Below are 6911 nucleotides of genomic sequence, written 5' to 3'. Positions count from 1 at the left end.
TTGTCAAAATTACTGAAGATTCCGGGCAACTTTGCTAAATTACCGGTAACTTTGCAACCCGATTCATGGCTGATTTAACTAGCAATTACCAGTTGAAGGGCCGTTTCAAGTGGATTTTTCCCAGTTGTGGTAAATTCCCCCTTTCCTCTTGGTTACAAACACACCATAACACCGCTAACCATCCATTGAAGAGCCGTATAATACCACTCATTGGAAGCACAAGACCTAGATCTACACCTTGACATATTGTGGAGCGTTATACGATGTATTGTTTTTCTTTGAATTGATAAAAACAAAAACAAAACAAACAAAAACAGCCTTTTTCATGATTTAATTAAGCTGAAGAGAGGCACTTACTATAGATTTTTAGATGGGAACACTTGTTTTTTATGAAGTTGAACATGTGCTCTTTATGACAGAACGTTCGAATTAGGTGAAATCGAAATCATTTTTAACAATGATCTCCTTTAATCAATACGTAAAGAGTAATTTTAGAAGCTGAATTACGAACCACTTTGGCCACCCTGTAGAATCTATGTCAAAGCCATGCGTTTCTGGATATTGTCAGGCATTACATGCATTTTGAGCAAAGATGCAAATATACTACATGTATTTTAAATACATTTTACTTATGGGGAATTGCTGCGTTCTGACTCTATACACTCTTTAGAAGTGTGCACTTGTTCACTTGCCCTCATGCATTTAAAAGCATTGGATTGGAGCAAGCATTGCTTTTTTCATATTCCTCACAGCAGTCCATTCCTTTTAAATCCATGAGGGGGAGTTTACAAGTGCACGCTTTGGGAGAACGGTAGAGATTTGGAATGTGAGGGAGTGAGTGTGAGTGAGTGTGAGCGAGGAAATGAGGGATAGAAAGGATGCAAACATGAGAAACGGAATATGTTTAATGAGTGAGGAAGTACCAGGGTGTCAATGTTGAAATGTCAAAAAAGGCCTTAATGATCACGGAAAGTCATTGCATATTGCTTTTTAATTGAGCTTCATTATATCTGGAATTCTGTATTGAAAAGGAAACATCTTACCATATGGGGCAATCAACCAAAAGTGAAATAAAATATGCGTTTGGAAAAAGCGAGCTGGTATCAGCAAGTCTCAGAAGCACAGGAATAAGCAGTGCCACAATTTAAATGGTACCTGTAAATCAAAGTCAGCATTAGCCAAATCCAGGTCCAATCACAATGGAGCAGTACTGTACATCATGAAAGGGGCAATGAGAAGTCATATAGTGTGATCATCATTTTCACCTTATTTCCAAATCATGTCATTTCTTGTGATACTGCACCTGAAACCACTTTTTTTGTAGAATAAATTATATCAATAGCCTACATATGCCTGACTTGTTTTAACATTTTATTTACCCTGGTACAGGCTAAGTTAATTGATTAACAGTTTTCATTTGCAATAACTGAAATTAATCCATTTTAAACATGCCTTCCTTCCCTGTATCTGCCCAAATCCATCTGTCTGTATCTGTGTGTCATGTTGCTGTGCTCCGGCCCAGTGCCTTCGTTGGTAAGAGTGAATACCCATTGGGCTGTGCCCGTGTGTGCCCCCCTCTACCCCCCTCTGCAGTGTGTAGCAGGACTCAACCTGCACAGCACAAAGCCCCATTCCTGGCACGGGGCAGTGCCAGGGAGAATAGACAGGATTTAGCCGGCTCCCATGCAGAAGTCAGCTCAGTGAAAAGAGGGACCCTGAACCACCCAGAGGCCCCCCAGTCCCCATAGTGGGCCCCACCATAACAGACCTGCGGCAACCATTACATAAACACACATAAATAGGTACACATTGTTATCAAGGACGGAAAGCCGATTAAAGAACACGCACGCAAGCAGATTTACCCCCTCCCTGCATAATGTGCTTAGGTGGACTTACAATAATGTGCTTATACACACTCGATCCCCCCGTTTGATCAACTTGGTCCTCTCGTGCCTGCTGATAGCATACGTGATCCATTTCCAGCGCGTGGGGCAGATGATAGAGTTCAGTTCCAAACCCCAAGTCGTCACAGCATGAAATCCTCCTAACTGCTACAGAGCCAAAAAAGTACCCCCAAATTGTTGATGACTAGAGAAGTCTCAAACTCTCCCACACCGATCAGTCGGTCAGTCAGTCGACGTCAACCAACTCCTAAAGTGCAGACTCAGTGCTTCTCAGAGTGAGAAAGCGAAAATGGTAGAGAAGCAGAGAGAAGGAAGGTCCGCTGGGCTGGCAACTCGTGAACACCTCGCTCGGGCCCCTGTCTCCTGTCAGGCCGCTGATAGGTCCCAGCTGCTGTGTCTGCAGTCAACTCGCCAGGCATTTCCTGTTGCAATATATACACACTTAATACCCAGACTCCCTCTCTCCTCCCACCACCACTACCACTAACACCTCTCCGGGCCTCCCGTCATGCATATCAATGCTTTATGAGAAGATGGGGTAGAGAGAGAGAGGGAGAGAGGGAGTAAAAGTCTTATATAGGGAGGATTGGGCTGTGCACCGAGGCCTAGACAACAGTCGGAATCAAACAAGTCTGCAGGATTACTGCTCCACTGACTTGGGTTCAATAGATCCTGAACACTATCCCCCGCTCTGAAGGGTTGACACAGGAAACGAGGGTCCAGGAGCCCCTACTCCTCTTCCTCCTCCCGTTCCCATCTTTATCCCTACCTTCCTCTTTCTCCTTCCCTTCCTTTGCACCTCCCTCGCTCTGGCCCTCTAAAGGAAAAGCAGGGGCCCTTTTTATGAACCCTTGTGCTTTTTTATTTTGGAAAAAGTTAAACGCTTTCTGGTAATGACAATAGTGAAACACATTGGGTCTGTGCTTGCAGCCAAGCAGAACAGGTGTTTTTGTGTGATCCTATGATGAACAAAGTACGTTTCAAAGGTAGCGGGAGAAAATGATGGACAGGACCTTTTCAAAATCGAACACTCATCACAGAGCCATTTCAGATGGCAATAGCGAATATATGCTATGAATGTAAGTTTGCGTGCGTGTGTTTTTGGTTTTACTATCCTTGTGGGGACCAGAAGCCTTCACAAGGAGTAGGAAACAAGGAACATTTTGACAAGTGGGGACATTTCGCAGCCCCCCCCCCCCCCCACGAGGAAAAAAGCAACAGTATTTTAGAGTTAGGAGTTAGGAGTTAGGGTTAGGTTCAGGGTTAGGGCTTAAGGTTAGGGTTAAGGTTAAGGTTACGTTTAGGTAAAGGGTTACGGTTAGGGTTAGGTTTCGGGTGAAGGAAAATAGGATTTTGAATGGGAATAATTGTTTGGTCCACACAAGGAAAGTAAAACAAAAATGTTTGTGTTTGTGTGCGTTTGTGTGTGTGTGCGCGTTTGTTTGTGTGTGTATGTGTGCATATCTGTACAGCCAACAGCATATATCGTTGTGCACTTTCCACGTGCATTTCCTTTCATTACCAGCAGGTGGCACTCCAGTTATCTAGATCCAGTTGACTGCACTGTTTGCTCTCGGCCCATTCCTTGCATGTTCAGGGTTTAAATATGTGTAAAAGTACCCCAGTATCAAATGCCTGGCAGCAGTGAGAGAGAGCCCAAATAACAGGTTCTCTGGCTAACAGCCAAGCACACTCACAAATGGCACACGCTTAAACAGAACAAAATAGCACACAATTCCAATCTTTAACAGGCAACCTGTGTCTCTACGAACATAAACTCTAATAACTGGCCACGTATAATGTCATTGGGCAGCCAGTGCTACAATGAAGCCTACGCGTTACAAAAGCCTATATTCAAAAAGGGGTGCTGATCTAGGATCAGGTCCTCCCTGTCCATGCACTCTTAATCATTCTGAACTAAAATGGAAAAACTGATCCTTAATCAGCTCTCCTACTCTCAGTCTCTTAATATAGGCGACATACAGCCCCAGACCTATAACACAAGACTGAGCACCATTCCACTGGCCACCAGTGCAATATGCCATAGACATGAGAGGGGGGAAGAAGAGGAAGCATAACTTCATTATGGCTCTAATGACCGGAGATAAAGGGTTTTGCTGAGGCAGTGACCCTGGCTGAGGCATACGTTACCTGCAGAGTAGCAGCAGTAATACCTCCAGTCAGGTAATTAGTTGTCCATTAATACACAAGCTGATCTTATCTCCTCAATTAGAGGACAGCAGTACCATGAATCACACACCCACTGCGTTTAAACCCTGTCAGACTATGGCCTCACAGTAGCAAGGCCTATAGGGGAGGCCGTGTGTTACAAGGTGAAGTGTACATAATGTAGAAAACATAGCGAAATACACAATTATAGATCATTAAAATCTGCTTTGACAGATAAGACAATGGTAAGTAAGTATGCATTTAAAGTATAGGCTACAGTGCTATTTCTGAAAGTTTAGGGTATTGTGGTTAGAGAGGACTGGGGGCGTCGAGAGAAAGAGAGAGAGCGAGAGAAATGAGGGAGAGTCGCAGACTGGGAGAAGGGGGGGTGAGACAGAAGGAGAGGACCCCTCAAAACGAATGTACAGGTCAGCGTTTATATACAAGTTACAAACGCGCACGAGTGCGAGCACTCACACACAGCCAGGAAGAAGCTAACGACTGCCTGTATTCTATTAGGTGAGCCAATGGTAGAATACATGCACCGTTTACTGACATCACCGCAGCACAGTGGGCCTCCTCCGTCTACCACAGACTACTGGTGTTTCAGTCTGATCCAACTCAACAGCTATGACTAAGAATGGTGTGTAGGAGTTGCACGGTCAATGCCATACGCTTAGCAATAGGTTTTAATGTTGTCAGTAGCATGATGTCATATTCAAGACTCAAACAATGATCATGTTACAGTAATCGAATGATCATCAGCATCATCCGTTTGACGACATCCTTTTGCGTGTCTGTATTGCAACCTGTTTCATTGCAGCATGCGGACGGTTTAGTAATAGATGCCACGGTTGTCAGTGGCGTGATGACCATGTGTTCCTAAAGAGTCTTGGATTAAGACTTAACGATGACCATGTGACCGTAATTACTGTAAATCGTCAACATCTCAGGCACTGTGATGACGTCCCTTCCATGTGTCTCTAATGCAACCACAAACATGAAGCTCATTGAGCTGCTTCATTGTAACTGTACATACAGTCCGTACTGTAGTCTTGAGCTGAAGATTCTGTACTGGAACGTAGGGTACTGGTACCTGTGGGGGCCAGTGGGAAAAATCCATACTGTGCTCCACTACTCCAGGCTGACCTGCATGTGTTCTCTGCTAGTTACGCCTACAGTACAGAACACCCTGTGATATGTACACTAACGCTGCACTGCACTACAGTGAGCTAGAGTACAGGACTTGGTGCAAACAAGGCAGCTTGTTGGTTTGCAATCCAACACACACACAGGACACAGACACGACACACACACACACACACACACACACACACACACACACACACACACACACACACACACACACACACACACACACACACACACACACACACACACACACACACACACACACACACACACACACACACACACACACACACACACACACACACACACACAGAGCTAGGCCTCCCTCCCAGAGACCTCACAGTCTGGTACCAGACCTTTTCATCTCCCTGCTATTGACTACGCAGCATGCTGCATTTTGATTGGACCCCACCAGACACTGTCGCCCCCCCCTCCCCCTTCTCATCCCCCTCTCATCCCCCCGATCTCCCATCCCTCACCACCTCTCATGTTTGTCTTTCATTAGCTTCATCTCTTTTTTCATCTCTCCATCTCATTGAACTGGCACCAGTGCGTGGAGAGGCGTGTTGTTGCTTTTGATGATGCGATGCTCTTCTCCCGACCGTAAATCCATATTTATTCCCTTTTTTTTTTTTTTCTTTACATGTTGCCATGCTAACAAATGATTTACCATGTCGGAGCCTTAGAGGGATGTAGCTGAAAGGGGGGAAGTTACGTAGAGTGTGTATCTGTGTCATAGGGACAAGGCGTTTTTCCTTACCACGCGACCTGTGAAAACTCGTGGTCCTATAAGTATCATGTACTGTAGTTTGGACAGAGTGGCCCAAGCTGACCACTCACACCTTGAATCCTCTTCATGTCTTTTTAATAATGCCCACTGGCCTATATGGATGGATATGTGTCGGCGTACCTATTTCTCAGGTAATGCCCATTGGCCCTGCTTTTGAAGTTGTTGCTTCTCCAATCCTTTCAACTCCTCACTTATCTAGTAGGCTATAGGGAGCTTCACTCCTTTCGCCTCTCTCTCCAGGGGCCTAGGGATTTCATGACTCAAATGTGTGCATGGTGGATGTGGCGTTAGCATGTGGTGATCTGGCTTGCCCATAATGGTCAATAAAGCTTTTAGCAATATCTTTCCCCTTAATAAGGTGGTCAATTTCAACCATTTACATTCACAACCACACATGATTTCTATAACATATTTTCCCGCGGAGATGATTGTATTTGGGGCAATTAATAACCACCTGGAGTCTATGTTCGCGCCCCTGCAGAAATCTAATGAGCATAATAAAATAATCCCCATTACATTCTGTTTAAGTGTAAGCTTAGTAGCTTGGTTTAAGCTAGAGATATCCGTTTTTCATTGCATTGGATGCGTCTCAATCCACCGCATACGCCGATGTCGCACTTCCACATCTGCGGTGAAAGGTGAAAGAGAGAGGGTTTGTTAGACCATGAGACACCCAGAAAATCGGTCTTCTCACAAAATCGTCTGTAGTGTCCGAACGGTTTGGCCTACAAAGTACGCTGAACTCAAATATAAACGGAACACACAACAATTTCAAAAGATTTCAAAGTTCATGTAAGGAAATCAGTTCATTTTTAAATTCATTAGGCCCTGATCTATGGATTTATTGTGACTGGGAATACAGATATACATCTGTGGATCAGAAAGGGGCGTGGATC

Source organism: Salvelinus sp. IW2-2015, unplaced genomic scaffold (assembly GCF_002910315.2).
Source record: "Salvelinus sp. IW2-2015 unplaced genomic scaffold, ASM291031v2 Un_scaffold83, whole genome shotgun sequence".
Lineage (NCBI taxonomy): Eukaryota > Metazoa > Chordata > Actinopteri > Salmoniformes > Salmonidae > Salvelinus > Salvelinus sp. IW2-2015.
The sequence above is the reverse complement of the archived record's forward strand: the minus strand, read 5'-3'. Positions refer to the sequence as shown.